The sequence below is a fragment of the Rhodnius prolixus genome, unplaced genomic scaffold (genome assembly GCF_049639745.1).
Source record: "Rhodnius prolixus isolate KJV_2025 unplaced genomic scaffold, Rpr scaffold_10, whole genome shotgun sequence".
Taxonomy (NCBI): domain Eukaryota; kingdom Metazoa; phylum Arthropoda; class Insecta; order Hemiptera; family Reduviidae; genus Rhodnius; species Rhodnius prolixus.
The window spans coordinates 10,095,308-10,112,576 of record NW_027411615.1 but is presented as its reverse complement, the minus strand read 5'-3'; the positions used below and the strand labels follow the sequence as shown (position 1 = coordinate 10,112,576).

The following is a 17,269-nucleotide window of genomic DNA, read 5'->3' as shown; positions in this document are numbered from 1 at the left end:
TCCAACGACATCAGGTCTTATGTTTTCTGATTTAGTTTAGCCTTCTGGAACTTCAAGACAGATTGCAAAAGACCAGAAAACAGTAAGCTCCATTTATGGAGAGCACGAAGATATGTACAGTTTGGAGGAGATAGCTCGGATAAAAATTGTCCCTGAAAACTTGTTCATACTCAGTTTCTCATTCAAAATGACCTATTTACTCATACGAGGTGTGGCTGGTAAATAACGAGACTATTGCTGTAAAACATTTTATTTTAAATTTATACATATTTAGTTATTATCACCTTCAATATACACCCCTCCCCTATCCCTACAACGCTCCATGCGAATTTACCATTGTTCGAAACAGTGCTGGAAGCTGTGATCTCCTGCATGACGAGTGCCTCTTTTTCTTTCAAAGCTTCAACGGACAGAAATCGTGTTACTTTTAATGCAGATTTGACTTTGGGGAACAGATCTAAAGTCACATGGGGCCAGGTCAGGCGAATAAGGCGGATGACCTAAAACTGGGATATTGTACTTGGCTAGAAACGTCTTGACAGACAATGCAGTATGAGCCGGCGCGTTGTCTTGATGGAGAACCAGCGTGACTTGTTCTTCCACAAATCGGGTCGTTTTTTCCTTACTCTTTCACGGAGTTAAGCAAGTACCTCACGGTAGTAATGTTGATTAATTATAATCGATATTTTCATCCGTTTTGGACGTGGTAGGGCGACCACTCAAAAACTCGCGAACATTCTTTAGCATTCATCGCTATAAACTTCTTTTAATAAAAGATAAGTTTCAGTAGCGGTTTTACCAAGTATCATGTGAAATTTCACGACAATTAGTTGCTCTACTACATGTGTAGTATCATGTTTTCGGCAAAACAACTAACACCTCTTACACAAACGAAGGTTCCGGTCAAACTGATTTCTGCAATCGAAAGAGAAGGCTTTACGCTGCACAGCTGTCGGTCGTTAAGATTTGGCGCGTGCATAGTTCTTCTACACCAGCATCAGGCTCGTTATTTAATAGCCACACCTTGTACTGTAAAGTTTAGTTGCACTTTAGATATGAAAGCCTGGCTGTTCAACTGTGATGAGTGTTCAGCAAACAGGGTATGTCATCAAGGCCTATACTTAAAACACGAGAACAGATGAATGAAGGTCATCTCTTCTCCATCCGTATAGGGTGATTAATTGTTCCCAGAATAGTTCCTGCAAGACCTAATCCTTCGAGGAAGCCCCACGTTAATTGTGGGGTAAGAATCCTCTCGTACCAAATCACACGCTTTGCGCCCATATTTTGTCTCATCCTAAACTTCTCTTTGCGAAAGATTCTACACTTATCAAACACAATCTTTTTTGCCCTTGGTTTCTCTTCATCGTTTAGTTTATTAGCGAACTGTAGGGGGATCAATGCTTCCTTGTCGTTGTCCTAAAAGCAATAAAGTCAGCGTGCCTTGACTATCTCATAAGAGCGTTCGAATCATTTATAACCATCAAAAGATCGGTGATTATGTGTAATACGCTATGATAGTGGCATTTAATAAGGAGAAAAACCAAGCACAAGGGCTGGTGTTTTGGGCACGCTTCTGCCACTGAGGGGTCAAAATAGAATAATACGTGAACAACAGCAAATAGTTAAGTTAAAACAGGAAAGCTACTTTACAACTACTGGAAATTCTATGTTTCTTTTCTCCTAAAACTGAAATAATAATTGAATTCGGTCTCTACCTAAAAACAAATACAAGAGAGGCAAAGGGATCTCTGCTAAATGGAACAATAAATTAAGTAAATAAATAAACTGGACCTCTCCAGTTAGAATTGTATTTGTTCGAATTAAACTTACATAAAAGCTTTATTAGTTATACAAGAATATATGTTTATATTGTGAAACGATGAATCTATAAAACGAATAAATTGGAAAGTGTTAGTTAAGTGCGGAAAGAACATGTGCTCAAAATGGGATTCCTTCTCCCTTCTTCATTTTTGCAATTTGGTCGATTGTACAATAGCAAACAAATACAAACCCACACCCAAACAAATGGAAAAAAAATATGGACAATTTACAGTCTCAATCCAAACAACATTCGACCCAATTTTTTAATGAAACTGGATTATTCACGAACGCCCTACAGTTCTTTAATCCCATATGTCAAACATTTTTTTTATTCTAGATATATGTAAAGGCTGAATATAGGATTTTTGGGGTTACTTTATTTGAAGTATGTTAATATTGATCAGTGAAAATTAATGTTAATTTCAAATCAATAAGTTAACCTTTTCTACAGATTCAAATTTGTACAATCTCTCTCCTTTTAAGAAGAAAAGCGAAGAGGGTAATCAGTCGCTTGAGTTCTTGAAGAAATCTGTTGCAAGGGTAACTAAATAGACATTTCTAAGATTTATAAGGCACCTTTCCCAATCAGCTGAATCAAATTCTCTTTTAACTTAAGACATTTACATAAGCTACTGATTACCGTTATAATAACCTTCTGCGTTTATTGCATTAATGCATGATTAATTTGGTTCTTTCTTGGAAATCGGCAGATAAAAGAGTGTTACAACTTATACATACATATAGTCTTGCTAGATATGTGAAAACAAAAGGAAAGCATTATAGGATCATAGTCACTTTAACATAGAAGTGATGAGTGTAAAAGGCTGAGCAGGTGGGACGAGTTTTAAGCCCCTAGATGACGTTGGACGAGTATTTAAATCGGTCGCCTAAGAGTTGTTTTAAGTTTCAGTAGGACCAATTCTCTTATTTTTAAGTCTTAAGTGTGGTAAGGCTGCTTTAATGATAAGAATAAGTCTTTTTTAACGTTTACTTTGTAGTTTAAATCAAGTAATTCTCAGATTTGTATGTATGTTTTTCCTTTTTCTCGTTGCTATTAGATATAATGGGATAAGTAAGATTAGTGTAGTGATTCTACGATAGAAACTTTACTACAGTAAGAGTCATAATTGACTACAAATTATTCGAGCTAGAACCAAGGGTGTACAGCAAAGTGCGCGCAAGTACAGATTAAAGGCCAATTTTAGTGTAAAAAAACAAAGAGAAAAATTACTGGAATACCATTCTTTAAAGAAGGATATGTCTTTCGGTCAAGTTAGAAATATCCCGGATCATATCTTCAATATAAAGGGACATCTAAAACTTCGTTTACTACAAATACTTTTACGAACATCTTTGTAACATTGATAGAGATCGAGAAAAACTCCTGGTCTATCCAAAAAAAACAAGGAACAAGGTTATTAGCACCGGTAAAACAAAATATTTGTTGTTAATGAAGATGGAGGAAATAATTCATTTGATAGTAAATTCTCACCTTTTAACTTCTCTAAATTTAATACACATCCCTCAAAATTATTGTATAAAAAGTACTAGATCTACGTCAGAGCAATGAGCTTCTAAGAATCGTAGGAACCGTATTTTGGATAATCTAAAAAGGAATATCCTTTCTCTCAAAATGGCAATTCCAATTGTGGTACTTTGAGCTCTATCTTTTTTGACTGTTCCCTTGAATAGTAGTTACAAAGAGTTGGAATTGTTCGTGCTTTTCCGTTTGTTTGGAGCTGTAGCATTCACGATTTTGTAAAGAAATATTTCCCTTATTTTTGGTCGCTAGATGGCTCTCAAAACGTATATTTCCTGCGATATTGAAGTATCATACAATTGCAAATCTTCCTGATATTGAGATTGCGAAAAGTAAAAATCTGTAACAATTCTCTTATTATCGTAGTATTTTTGTTTTTTTCTTACAATAAAAAGAGAAAAGTCACGAATACTTAATTAGTTATAAAAATATTTTTTAGAACCATGAAGTACAGTGATGTCCACCATTAAAGGAACTAATCGTCTGTAAAAATGTTATTTCCTCCGACTGAGCATGGTGCAATGCAGTCATAAAATAAAGCTATATTTAGCACGACAAATGCACTAAATCTAGTCGCATTGTTTGCAGCAGTTTTACGACTCTCTTTCTTAAACACTTTTAGCACGCTATTTTCACATTGAGAAAATTACTGCTTACAAACAAATTTTGGTTTGTAACTACGACTAGAGCTTTTCTTGTTGCATTTTCTTTACTGTTTCAACTTGTAACAGAACTTTGCCTTTCATGTACAGAGAAAATGAAAACAAAACTTTAACTGAATTCAATTTCTTACTTTAGCATACTTTTCTTTCACTAACTCGTACTTAACTTATTCAATTTTGGAAATTGAGTTATATTGTATATAGAAAATACATATTTTTATTTTATGTATGTATAGCTTATGTATACGAATGAAGCAAGGTTTTTTTGCCATGTGTGTGCGAATAGAATAATCGAAAAACTAAAAATGGTAAAAGGCTCTCTAACTGGCGATATCTTTGACACATTACTGTAGCTTCCGATTCTAACGTTCCGTTAAAATCCATCAATCAAATGTACGATTTTACCTTAAGCGACTTTTGTTTTTTATTAAAGTGGTTCAACGCTTGGAATTGAATGAAAATTAAAAATATTGACTAATTATTATTTATTACAGACCCTTTGAGATGTTCTGTTACATGCTTTTTTTATGGTTAGTGCTCTACACCAATAACATATTGATTAATCATTTACTTACTACCTGTTTTTCAATCAATGGCGTTCAACATTTCCTATACTGAAATGTGAAAACTGAATTTTGACGAAATATTTTCAAATAACAAATCGATTTTGAAGAGTATGTGGCTTTTAAAACTAATTCTAATAGAAAAGAAAATTTGAATTTTAAAATTTATGGTAAAATTTATGGTCACATTAGCTTAGCATGATTGGCTACCTGACGTATAGAAGGCATGCTAGGAGCATTGCAGGTCAATTAGTGGAATTTAAGGGATACTCAGGTAGCTTATTAGGACCACGAATACCTGCTATTAGCTCACTGTATATAAGTATCTATAAAGTTCTGAAATTCATCCTTACGACAGGCACACTAGCGCTTCCTGGGTGTGAATAAACTTAATTTTAAACTGTAAACCTTACCTTTCAATTAAATTTTCTCATTTTCCACTCAGATCGCGTGAGATTTCTTCAAATTTTTGATGCATAATTTGGTTGCCATTGTAAAAAAGAATTGAATTTTTTAAAAGATAAATTTCACGCAAATATATATATTTTGAGATTTTTTGAGCAGAAAAAGTATTTTTTTAGAAAATGTAAGTGTTTGAAGGGGAGAAAGGGTTGAGAAAGCGAAATTAGAAACCGCTATTTATCTCAGAATGATGAAATACAAGCAATCTCTAGAGGATAAATTCTTTGATATTCCAGCATTTTGTTGGTCCAACATATATATTCAATCTATTCCCATCTATAATACTTGAAAGCAATAATACTTGAATTCCAGCTCACAATAGAATCATGAACGGAAAATGTATAAGAAAAAGAATTTCTTTTTGTCTTCCATTTATTTTTATTTTTGGAGTGAATAAAATGATATAAGAGAAGCACAAATAAAAACCTGCAAAATACAGCTAGCAGTGTCATAACTTTAATATAAATAATGAATATAAAAATTTATAGCAAAGAGATTGCATCTGATGTGTTCCAGTTAACGCCACGAGGTCACCAGCGGAGCTCTGTGTTAGTGATTCCTCTACTTTATCACACTTTATTCCATGTACTTAGGATAGAAATATTGTCAAAGACAGGGACTACCTCTTTACTATAGTTTGGAAATAAATATTTCATACTTTGCTGGTAAAAGGCTATATTTCACAAAAATAAACACGAATAAAAGTTCTTATATAGATTTATTTAAATACTTTATTATTTATCTTTAAAATTTCATTATTTCCAAGTAATAAAATATATTCTACTTTTCAATAAAATTACGCTTTTCAGATTTCCGGAATTCGAAAAATTAAATAAAAACCAACTAGTCTATTGTATGTAAATATATTTGAGTTTGAAGTTATGAAAAACAAAATATCGCTGTAATTAAAAACATATACATATTCCGTATAAGTCAAGGACTAAAACGAGGAAAACTACCGTTTTGAAAAAAATAAACAAATTATCAGAATCTGTTTGTTATAGAAAATGTACTAAGTGCGACTGACTGTAAGGCGAGCTGTTTACATCCATGGGCTGTTACCATTCCTTGAGTTTGACAGTTCTGACAAGAGATGTGTGTTTATCCAGGATTATCCTGCTGGAATAAAACTTCTGCGATCGACCTCGAAAACTGGATAATGCTTGGTCATTTGCTTTTTTGGTACATACTTCTAGAGCTAGGAGTAGTTGTTGGTTTGAATGCTAGATAAATTTATTGGAAATAAAATTGAATGAAACTTTTTTAAAGCACCAGAAAAATGTTTCTCAACATTAACAACTTGACGTCTTGTAACAAACCGGCAATGCCTGCAAACCAAGCATTGATTTGTCTCAGAATTTCGCTTGTAAATCATGGAGATGTCTCCTCCATTCTTTTCTTAGAAGCACATTTCAGTTAAATTTTTTGGGAATGGTTAACAAGATGTCTAAGGATTCTAGAAAAACCTTAGATTGTAGAAACTTGTCTCTTCTGAAGAATCCAAATATGACGATCTCCACTCCAAAAATCAACAACAACGCTGTACAACGCTGACTGTAACCTCTTTTAATTCCTTCTATTGACATTATGTCTGTCGTATTAAATTTGAGTGCAGCCAATGTGCATGTCTGGTAAGCGCCACTCGTGAGAAAGAGAATGGATATCGAGAGGAGGCCTAGAGGAAGTGAATTATTTCAAACTGAAATAAAAGGATCGTAACTAACAGGAAATGGCCAGAAGAGACCTCCGGTATGGCCAACCAAGAAACTGGAAGAAATTAAAAGGTGTTCTTGTTTCTAACGGAACTTTTTTAGAAAAGATGTGTTCCCATATTCCCAACTATGATATAACCAAAGTTAAAGTTTCTGTACCTGTAAAATTCATTCGCGATTCATCTAGTGACATCATAGAAATTATTTTTCAACATAATTAAGTCAAAACTACTTTGGATATACGATCATTCTATTACTCAGACAAATTACCAGAGCCGGTACGTATAAATCTTAACCGTCTATGCTGACCTCAAAATTTCTTTTGTTCAATAACTTATTACAGGTAATTTAAAAAGGTTAAACTCTTTAATGAATCCACGTCCAGTAACTCGCTATTTTATAGACCATTCTCACTCATAATCCCAAACTATCCTAGGAGACTGAAACGCCGCTGGCCACGCGACCATCTTCTTTAAAATTACAACTTCAACCAAACAATCATATTTATATCATTCATATTTAACATAACGACGAATTCACTTATAATACTTTTTTGTATAGTTGTGAATGTCTAAATAAATACTTGAATGAATCACAAATAAAAGAAATTGAATTAATTGGAGACCTATTTGATTAGTATTTATTTGACTCTTTCTTGGCTCTAGTACAAGTAAAACATTTGTCGCAAAAGTGGAGGGTAAAGAACAAAGTGAAAGATAGGGTGAAAAATGGCGAGTAAATTGTGGGCGAAGAAAGTTAATACCACAGTGTAATGGAGTTTGACAAAAATTAGAGGGAAAAACCTGCCCGCTGTCTGAAATGAAAAGTTTGCTCATAATTGAGAGAGGCATATTACTGGAAGGCTGAAGGGTTAAAGGGATTTTTCTCACTCGGTTTCCACCGATAACTTTTTCTTTTTATTCCTTTTATAATTTTCTTTTTCTTTTTTCGACACGCCCTTAAAGGCTACAACTTTAGTAATTATCGTGAATTCTAATCGATACAAAGGAAGGACGTACTGGCGTTAGGGTGAACAAAATACAGAGGAAGTTAAGGACTTTCAGTTTCGGTAAACTCGCGTACTAGAGAAAGAAGTGTTGACACCACTTACCAAACTACCAGTTAATTGCGGTCTTTTCTCCAGCGACCTTCTTGGTGATGCTATTCCAGTATTTGCTTGGATTACATTAATTAAACAAAAGTTCACTTGTTACTGTGCCCTCTCCTTAAATGGGTTATGAACATACATATATATTGGGATTTTATCAATACCCAATCACTTGCTGTCTACTTAACTAACTGGTTTAAACCCTTTGTGTATACAGGGGTCCCAAGCTATATGGATAACGACTTTTTCTCGGAAACTAAGATAGCTAGAAAAAAAACTAAAAAAAAATACGCGTTCCCTTTGCTTTTTTGTTAGAAATCCAAATTTAATTTGTAAATTTGGATTTCGGTGCTTCCAGAAGCGAAATATAGGCATCAACTTCATTTTTTCAAATGGGGAGGTGTGGTTTTTATTTCAGAAATAGATTACTCTATTTTTTTTTAAAGAAAAATGTACTCGAACGGTTTTTTTCTGTGAGCGATATTCTACAAGTTATGAATGAAAACATATTCTTATAGGAAATTTCAAAATGATAATATTATAACGGTTTTTTTGATTGAATAAGAAGAATAGTCCCATCAAATTGCCTATCGAGATATCTCTTTACATGCCTGATGGTGTTATATCGACACGGGGGGCGATTCAGTGGCCACCTCGTTCACTGGATTTGACACTATGGACTATTTCCTTTGGGATACCCAAAAAACAAGGTGATTATTCATAACTTTTTTCTTTCTTTTCTTATTTCTGCTTACCTAAAAGCATTTCTAAATCTAGGGTGTATCAGAATCAAGCCGGAATTGCATCTGTAGATGAGCTAAAGCAGAGAATAGATGTCGGTAACTCGGTTAAAGCCGAATCTATTTCTTTGGAAGTAAGGAACAATTGGCAGGAAAGAGCATCTCTAATGGTGGAGGCCATTTCGAGCATGATCTGTAATATTAATGAGGAGTAAAATTTATAATGAAATAGTACTTTTCTTCCTATTCAATCAAAAAACGTATGTGTGTGAGTAAGTTAGTGTGGGATTAAAAAGTAAAGTAAAATGGCCTATTTTTTCTTACTACAAATTTTTCATATTAACCTATTAAATAAAATCTACTACCTAGAACCGGGAATCAAACACAGTCCCACAATTCATATTGCTGTTTCAACTCAGCTACCGAGAGCTGGACAATGTCTTTGATTTTGTCCATCTTAGCTCTCATTTTGATTCTATCTTAGACCGGATTCGAATTTCCATCCATCTCCAGAGGTAGTTTAATTAGTTTGGTGTAGAAATTTCAATTTCACTTACATTACCGTCTCACAGTACAATTTGTTGACATAATTTCCTTGTCAAACGATAACCAATAATCCACTCTGAACTCTGAAGCGACAGTGATTCCGTCATTTAAATAATTCCAATCTTATTAAGTGATACCATATATTTTCTACCCATTCACTAGTGCCCTTTTATTTAACTTCTCTATTTGCTTATTTATTGTATATATTGTACATTTGCAAATAAACAAATATATGGTTTAAATTATTTTGTTATGCAATAGCTAAATAATTATTTAATCAAAAAATGAAATAAAAATATTGGAATTCAATGCAATCAGCAACAATTCTTGTCATATTAATATCATTGAACAAACAAAAATTGCGGTTAGTCTACATTTAAGCAAGATTAAAGACAAAATTTAAAGAAGACGCTCTAAAATATTTCTAATTGCAGCACACTAATTCTAATTCTTTTTTTGTTTAGTTTTTTTAAATGAAATATGATACAATATTATCTTTTATATTACAATATGTTATTATATCACAAAATGATTGTTTCAGTAACAAATATATTTAGTTAGCAGGTAATAATATAAATTTGTGCCAAAGATGTTGTTACTAATGGCAAGGTTTTGCACACATTAAGCAAACTACGAGCAACTTTAGACAAAACTTCCGCAATAACTTGTAATTAATCACCGACACGGGATATTAACAACTTTTCAGTCTTAAAAATGTGTTACTGGTGATAGGATTCCACGCAGCTAGAACTTGAATTTAATAATGATTGTGAAATATTCAGATTTTGATTTAATTAAAATGTTGTGATGAACCAAAAATAAGTAACATATCTACAAAAGACTTTGACGTTTAATATTTAACAGAATTTGAGTAAAGTATATATCTTGGTTAGGCTTTTTTAGCCTGTTCTGAAAAAGAGAGTGATTTGATGCAAATTGATTGAGGTGAACTAGGTATGTAGTGCTAACGATACTGCCTATCGAAAATAGAAAATACGAGGTTCCCGAAAATAGGAAACATCGTGTCTGATGTCCCGTAAGTTTAGAAGAAGTACATCATCTTCACAAGGGCTAACTTTGTCAACACAAGAAATAATCTTAGAATTGCCTATTAGAATTCGAGTTTACCTAATATTTAGATTAAGTCTAATTCTGTGTTATCCTGAAAAACGAACTCCCTAATGAATGAGACCTGGATAACCTGAATTACATTCAATTTTAAAAATTTGTGGCCAGAAATGGAACTAGTACTTACTGGTGTCCTGAAAATAAAATTACTCAATGCTAGTTTTCATTTACCTTCAATTACCTAACTGAAGAAAATGTTATACATTTAAGTTAGTGTAATGAAAAATATGGTCAATTAAGGAGCTATCTGCAGTGTTTGTGGCTAGCTTATGGCATTGCATGTCATGTATTTGTCATTTAATGACGGACACTGAGGTAACTATTAGGACCACGTCTATCAAGCATGTTACATTTTGTATATATACCTGTACAGTTGTGAAATCTAGCTACACGACAAGCACACTAGCGCTTTCTGGGAGTGGTCTTACAAAACACCAAATTTTAACGTCTTTTAAATTAGTTAAAAAAAAAAAATGCACTGTTACTATAAATATAGCACTGAATTATACTAGAACTTAAATCTTCTCACACATTTATTTGTACAATTTACTTGAAGTTACAAATAACTTAACAGCTTTATTGGTCCCTACAACACGAAAATTTGAGAAACTTACTCACTCTCTCTCTGTAAAAATTTCAATTTATAGAAAATTTGCCATTTTTGAAGATGGATACTAGTATAAATATTTTAAAACCTAGTTTTTAATCTTTTAAGAGCTTTAAAATAAGAAAACCAAACCGATCCTAAAATTTGCTAAGCAAGTTAACGACTTCCGAAACTCTTTCGTTCAATTATTAATTATAAATTACAATCCTGACAACTCTCTAAGTCGTTTAAACTTGTTAGGGAAATAAAATTACATTATTAACCTATTTAAGAAACAAATCATTTTCATATTTTGTAACGTTAAATTATGTAGATGCTATGAAGGAATCATTTCTTTTTTTAAAACAATTATTATTACAGATGTTTGTAGCTGAACTATTAATTAAAAGTGTTTTATTAGAAATATCGTAGATTTTAGATACCGAGGTATCTGCCTTGCCAAAAGTATTGCCCCAAAATAAAGCTCCATCTTCAACTTTTTAGAAAACGACTGCTCAGTTTGTCAACTTACTTTAAAGTTTAACAACCCAACACCGGGTTCATAACAATTCACTCAACATTTTTCTTATAAAGTTTTTAAGTTTCTGCAACGAGATGAACTCAATGTTCGTCGTCAGTCTGTGGTCCATGTACATGCGATTTAGTTATTTTTTTCCGTAAATATAGTATATATATATATATTTATACAAATTTAGGCTACTGTAAACTTTGCTCATTACACTCAGTTTCTGGCACTTCTTTAAGATTAATGTGCGTTCAAAATTACAATTTTTTTTTTTTACTTTCCTTTAGGCTGCATATTTTTTATGTTTTAACTTTTCCAACTTAGTCCAATATATAGCAGTTTATGTTCTTTTTATTTACTTTACTTACTCTCCTTTATTATTTCCTATCAGAGGTCTAAAAAACAACTTTTAACATTTTTAATCTTCTACACTGTTTTCCTCTTCCTCTTTTATGACAGTATACTTCCCTGTTTGTCAAAATTAAATAAGTTACCTTGCAGTTACAAAACATATGATCAGACTAATGCTAATCGACCTCTTTTGATCTAAGAACAGTAAAAGTGTTTTAAAGTTTAATTAAACATTACAGATTTTTGTTGTGACATCAAGTATTACCTAAATCTAAAACGTGCCTTAAAGAAAAAAAAAAAACAATTTAAAATAGGTATGTTAAATAAAAATACGTATTCATAAAAAAATATTATGTTTTTATTAAATTTAAAACTCAATTTCTAGGGAAAAATTGTATTTGATTTTTTTTAATTTTAAAGAATAGCGGTCAATAATCTGCAAGAAAACTTCCAAGAAACCAACAATAATTTAAACTAAATAACATATAGCACACGGGCATATTAATTGACTGAATTATGAATTTAAATGCAATCTAGCTGAGTGATATATTTTGTAGGATGCTTGGTTGAAGTGGACTGGTAACGACGTACTCGGTCCCCTGATGAATGGAATGTAATGTATTTAGCCTCATTTGAATGTACTATTGAAGTGGTGTGTAAAGTGGTATTTAAATTAATTACATCAATCCATAGATTTTGCTTTTGTGATTATTAAATTTATTAATTTACAAATAATTATATCTACTTCAATAAAACTGATTTACTGTAAAATAAAATATAATTTAATGGTTTATTTATTGTAAAATTTAATTTGATTAATTCTTTTACATTGATGAGAAAACGTTGCTTAGGGTTTGATTCAATAATGTATATAATATATGCGATGGAGAGAATTGGTAAAAACAAAAGTGCTGATTGCATTTTGTATAATTTTGACTTGATTAAATGAGATCCTTTTGTTTGCTTGCATCAAGCACGTGATAATTATTTCATCAGAATTTTCAAATCAATTAATAAACATTGAGTTGTAAGGGCTTAATTAAACCTTTATTCAGACAGAGAAGTTTTACCATTACAATTTGCTCTCTGTAATATTATTTTTTTAAAAAAAGGTTTCATTGAACTTTACCTAAGATTAGATAACAACCTTATAGAGTAGAGGTTTGTGATGCTCTCAAATTCACAGAATAAGAAAAACTATTTATTTATCTTTCGCAGAAAACAAATTAAAAAAAATTTAAGTTTCTGCGATATTACTTAAACTTTGGAGCTCCGTGAAGAATGGATATCCATAGTTTTTAAGAAGGCTTTTATTTTATTATTATATATATTTTATTTTGTCAAGTGATGTGCTGGACATATCAAATAAGGCTGTTTAAGTTTTAGATTTTGTACTTAACATATTACCTTAATTTATAGTTCTAATCTCTTTAACAAAAACTTACAGTTTAAAATGTTAAGTATAAGGGTTGATTAAACGCCAAAAGGTACACAAATCAGCTAGTACCCAACATTTCATTCATGCTTAGCTGATATAATTTAAGTAATTTTGCTGCATTAACTTTTTCTTCACATTTTTTTAGAAATTATTAGATGTCACAGACCCTTATGCTGGCCAGATCATTCATAATATTATTTTGTTATAATTATGATAAAATGTATATTATATCTTCGTTTTTAAATAGGTACTTTATTTTAACTCCATTTCAAATTATTCTTTGGATTTATCTTTAATATGCCCTTTATTCTTAGTAATCACATATACATTCATGTTAAAGTAGAGAAAAACAAAGTTAGAGTCGGCTACTGTTTAAATTTGAATCACGGATTTAACAGAATATTTCAGTCTTGAATTCGTCTTACCGAAATATTCGTGAGCACAAATAACTCACAGTTATTACAAGTAGATTATTCAACAACAATTATTGATTTCTCGATTGTAATTTAGTGTAGTCCCCCTAATTTTACTTATAGTAAAATACTGGAATAATTAGCTGTCCTAAAAATATGCATATCTTATTTATTTTATATTACATATACACAACATTGTGAGAAGAACAGCTACATTGAGAGTGTAATTGAAGAAAACTATATTATTTGCGATAAAGCCAGATAATTATTACCTATTATTATAAACGTTTGACTACTACATAAAATAACAATTACTTTAATGGAAGAATGAACTTAAACCGACGATTTAAAAATATAAATAAAATAAAATAAATAAATAAAATAAACAAAATCATTGATGTATGTTGATATAAGCATTTTTTAAAAAAAGGTTTTGAATTTTTTAGCCTCATATTTTTTTATTATTTTTTATAACGTTTTTCTTTTTAACCTGTAATTAATAGTTTGATTATTATAAATAACTAGATATTACAAACAATCTACAGTGCTACTTAAACAAATATTTTGTAGATGAAAATGGCCAGCATATGGGTCTGTGACATCTAATAATTTCTAAAAAAATGTGAAGAAAAAGTTAATGCAGCAAAATTACTTAAATTATATCAGCTAAGCATGAATGAAATGTTGGGTGCTTGCTGATTTGTGTACCTTTTGGCGTTTAATCAACCCTTATACTTAACATTTTAAACTGTAAGTTTTTGTTAAAGAGATTAGAACTATAAATTAAGGTAATATGTTAAGTACAAAATCTAAAACTTAAACAGCCTTATTTGATATGTCCAGCACATCACTTGACGTTCATGTAAACATGAAAGCAGTCTCTTATTAAAAATTCACTGTTAGATCGTTTAAACTGTGTATCGCTGAATTGTTGTTTTTTTCAGAAGGAATTTCGTTGAAAATAGATGTATGTAATTCAACTGGAATGAAAATCAGATATACAAGTCTTTTATAAGGTAAACAAATTTATGTTTACTGCATAACTTGTACGGATGCGTATTACTTCTAATTAATTTTTTATTTCATCGTCTTTTAATGTTTTTTTGGTTTTTTCTTCTGTTTTAGTGGATGTTCTGCATTCAGAATTGTGGGAAGCATCATTATATTTAACTGCAGAGAGAGAGATTGACACAAATCAATACTCTATCCAATCTAGAGAGAAACAGGCCATAAAAAGCAATTTTCATAACTTCAACTGGAACTGCTAAATGCAATTTTCTTAATTAGAAAAATGTCTTGTACCAACTGGTTTACTCAAGGGTTGCACTTGACTTCTCTAGCCAAGTTTGCAATCCAATGTAATGCCCAGAAATACTGTAGTAAGTAATATCTTCTCCTGGATTGACTAAACAGAATAATCTGAGTTTTCTTAATTTGAATTTTATAATACTAACTTATTTCTTTGTAGCTATGCCTTAAGAGATAAAATGTTACTGCAAGTGGTTTTTTTTTTATAGGACTTTTCTTTTGCAATTAACACGTTCTCTTCAGCGTAAAAAATGTCACGACTCCGAAAGAGCTTCCACTTCCTGATAACAAAGCTCTCCTCTCAGTTATCCCTAAGATGAAATACAAATTAAAAATCAGATAGAATACATCATACTCCAGCATCTGGTTGTAACCACTTAGACTCCCTAATAGTGTAGAAATTAATTGTGTCACCATCAGTGACACCACTTTCTAATTTCGTCCAAAATCTATAAAGTATACCAGAAAGCCAGGGCGTGGTATCCCAGCTTTCAAGCAGAATGCGCCAGTGAAATGCCACCTCTCGGTGGAACCAAACTAATTCATTATAAAAATTGAATGAAACGCTAAAGAATAAAAATAATCTGTTATGATAAAATATACATAGAAATCTTATTTTTCTCACTAAGACTACAACCAAAAATTATAAATAAATGTTAGAAAAAAGTGAAAATGAGTTATTTATTTTCTGATGTTTTCTGTTACATCCTCAATGGTCGTTTAAAAGTTGTATATATAATTGAAGAAAAAGTGGGTTCCTGCCTCGGATGGAACATGAAACATTTAAAGCAGTTAACACACACCTAAACAAGGAAACTACAGTCAACGGCAAATTAATATTTATAACAGTGTAAACACCAAGTTTTTTCTTGGAAATGGAACGTAAATTTCAATGAGGATAAGTTAGTATAATTGAAATTATATTTTCCGAACTTGTTTTTCTCTCTTTTACAACTTTTTCCTTTTGTTTTCCCTTTTTATTTTGGGCCGCATTATGTATAATAAATAATAAATTTAAGTCTCAAAATAAAAACAAAAGTTCTTATTTATACTTAAACGTACATATTATGCGTTTCAACAGCAAAAGTTACTTTATAGAAGTAAAATATACCTAACTAAAATATTTTTGACGTGAATACGTCTTTAAATTTGAATCATATGGTGGCAATCCAAAAAATCTAATGATAACAAAATCGGGGGATACAGTTTGGCATTATAGTTTCGAATCTACCGTCTACATCCAAAATTAAATTAGACCACTGGATAGCTAAAGGATCAAAGAATTCATTACGATAAGCGAGGACTGTGATACATCGCGCGCGGTGGAGGGGGAAGCGCTGCTATTTTGAGATAATTTTGCTGCGTATCGAGATTTGCAATTAGCATAACTTTTGACTCGGAGAAGCAAAGATGTTCGTTTAAGTTTTAATCGTCAGCTGTCGTCACAATCTATCGATTGATATAAAACATTAGTGTAAAATAGTGACAGTGAATAAAATAGAGGTGTTAGAATAAAAAAATATCAAAAATATATAATTTCGGCCTTTACGCGTCGAAAAGCCAAAACCAAATACAGAAATCGTATACGGTTGGAAAGGGCTTCTCAAGAACAATCGAATGGTAAAAGTCGCAAAGCCGGTGGAGTCGCCATATATCGCAACATCAATAGCTTCACTGATTGTAATAGAGTTAACATTGACATTTTGGAAATTTATTTGGAAATGAAAGACGCAAAAGCTGGTTATGTCTGTCTAGTAAACTAAAAAGGCCAATGGCATCTTCAAATTGGTACTCGGGTGTGTGTATATCCATCCGGGCACAGCGTTAGCAGAAATTAAACTCTTTATATTACGATCGTTATTAAAATATTCCAAAATCATCTCTAAAATTATACCCGATTACGACCCTGATCTTACTACACCAATTATGATGGAGACTTTAATGTTGATGTCTCACAAAACCGCTCATTGCCCGACTTCATGCTCAGCGAGTTCAATTTCTCTAATATTGAAACTTCTCCAACAACGTTAGGTAATACTATATTGATTTAACGTTTTTCCAGAAATCTCGATGTATCTTGTATGCCATTTGGGTCGTACTTTTCGTATCACAGACCTATAATTAATAGTTATATTGTAACACAGTAATTATTTGTTTCCTTGATTTCATCCTAAATACATAAATACAAATATTTTATATAAAAAATATAACCCATTACGTAAACGTATTCACGTACAACACACGGCCGTGTCCATGACACAGCCACAGTAGAGCTTTTTTTTTTAAATTCTATATCTACTTCATCTTAATGCGGTGATATTAAAATAAAATAAGATTAAAATTTGGTCAAATATGCAAGTCT

At 31.6% G+C, this 17,269-nt stretch overlaps 1 protein-coding gene and 2 long non-coding RNA genes across 6 annotated transcripts in view; 2 read left to right on the top strand and 1 right to left on the bottom strand.

The window, feature by feature from the left end:
• LOC141457254 (uncharacterized) overlaps positions 1-15,695 on the top strand; it is a 306,694-nt gene extending 290,999 nt beyond the window's left edge. For both annotated transcript variants that reach the window (XR_012460285.1, XR_012460284.1), the window contains exons 3-4: positions 14,544-14,615; positions 14,725-15,695. This is a non-coding gene — a long non-coding RNA (uncharacterized lncRNA). The remainder of the gene's footprint in view (positions 1-14,543; positions 14,616-14,724) is intronic.
• Csgalnact (Chondroitin sulfate N-acetylgalactosaminyltransferase) overlaps positions 1-17,269 on the bottom strand; it is a 409,289-nt gene that overhangs the window by 361,517 nt on the left and 30,503 nt on the right. The gene's annotated exons all lie outside the window — the stretch shown is intronic.
• On the top strand, positions 9,686-12,744 carry LOC141457049 (uncharacterized). Of its 2 annotated transcripts, none has more exons than XR_012460189.1 (3): positions 9,686-10,193; positions 11,988-12,062; positions 12,169-12,744. It is a non-coding gene; the product is annotated as an uncharacterized lncRNA (long non-coding RNA). The 2 variants fall into 2 exon arrangements; XR_012460188.1 differs by having other exon boundaries at positions 9,686-10,600.